At 49.5% G+C, this 1,178-nt stretch overlaps 1 non-coding gene across 1 annotated transcript; it reads left to right on the forward strand.

Annotated features, from left to right (window-relative positions):
- Window positions 1–1,014: 1,014 nt before the first annotated feature.
- LOC115873174 lies at window positions 1,015–1,178 on the forward strand. Its single transcript, XR_004048269.1, has one exon. It is a non-coding gene; the product is annotated as a U1 spliceosomal RNA (small nuclear RNA).

Consider the following 1,178-nt stretch of genomic DNA (forward strand, 5'->3'; position numbering starts at 1 on the left):
GGAAGCAGCAGTCGAGAGATCAAGCAAGGAGTTACCTTGGGCAAGTCTGCTGCACAAGACCTCTTAAGAGTACTGAAAAATAGGGATGTTATTCTGAGGACTAAAAGTGCCTGGCTCAAGCCACAGTATTTTTATTCTCCATATCTGGACATTGAGGAAGACCGAAGAAGAATTGGTGCATTTGAATTGTGGTGCTTACTCGTAGTGGTCACATAAATGAATGTATGTCTTGAATTATTTGGCTATTATTATTATGCAGCACGTCCTTGTTAGGTGCCCTCCAGACGGGTTGGACTCATAGCGACCCAGTGCTCAACAGACGGAAGCACTGCGCCATTCGCATAATTGTTCCATGCCTGAGCGCTTTGTGGCAAGCCCTGTGTCATTCCATCTCTTCAAGGGACTTCTTTTCACTGCCCCTCCACTTTGCCAAGCGCAACGTCCTTCTCTAGGGCCGGGTTTCTCCAGGCAGTATGTCCAAAGTACCAGAGACAAGGCGCGCTAACCTTGCCTCTAAGGAGCATTCTAGGGGTACTTCTTCCAAGACAGACTTGGTTTTTTGGCAGTCCATGGTACTCTCATATTCTTCCTCAGCACCACCATTCAATTATGCAGCATAGTGTTTTAAAATATACCATCCCATTGTAGTCATTAAAGCGGGTTATTCGTGGGTAAACATAGAATGCGCCTTGTTTAGAAGAGGAAGTCACGGCTCACTTTGGCTCAGGCCTGCTCATTGGCTAGCAGGGAGGAATAAGAGAAAGCGCGGGTTGGAAGCAAGGCTTGTATAGGGCGTGTCTTATGTAGATGAGGGGGCGCAGTGGCTGATGGATGCAGTAAAACACATCGTAGTTTTCCGGGGTGTGGGAAGGAAAGGAGGGCAGTCGCTCGGGGCTAAGTATCACAAGAGGGAACAAAGGCTAAGACGGCTCTGGAAGGAGGGTGTGAGTAAATGTCCGTGTGTGTAAAGTGCAGTGCGCGTGAGGGCGTGTCGGGCGTGTGGCATAGTAACTCATACTTACCTGGCAGGGGAGATACCATGATCACGAAGGTGGTTTTCCCAGGGCGAGGCTTATCCATTGCACTCCGGATGTGCTGACCCCTGCGATTTCCCCAAATGTGGGAAACTCGACTGCATAATTTGTGGTAGTGGGGGACTGCGTTCGCGCTCTCCCCTG

Source organism: Echinops telfairi, unplaced genomic scaffold (genome assembly GCF_000313985.2).
Source record: "Echinops telfairi isolate 266 unplaced genomic scaffold, ASM31398v2 ScPeMD7_7466;HRSCAF=8504, whole genome shotgun sequence".
NCBI classification, from domain to species: Eukaryota; Metazoa; Chordata; class Mammalia; order Afrosoricida; family Tenrecidae; genus Echinops; species Echinops telfairi.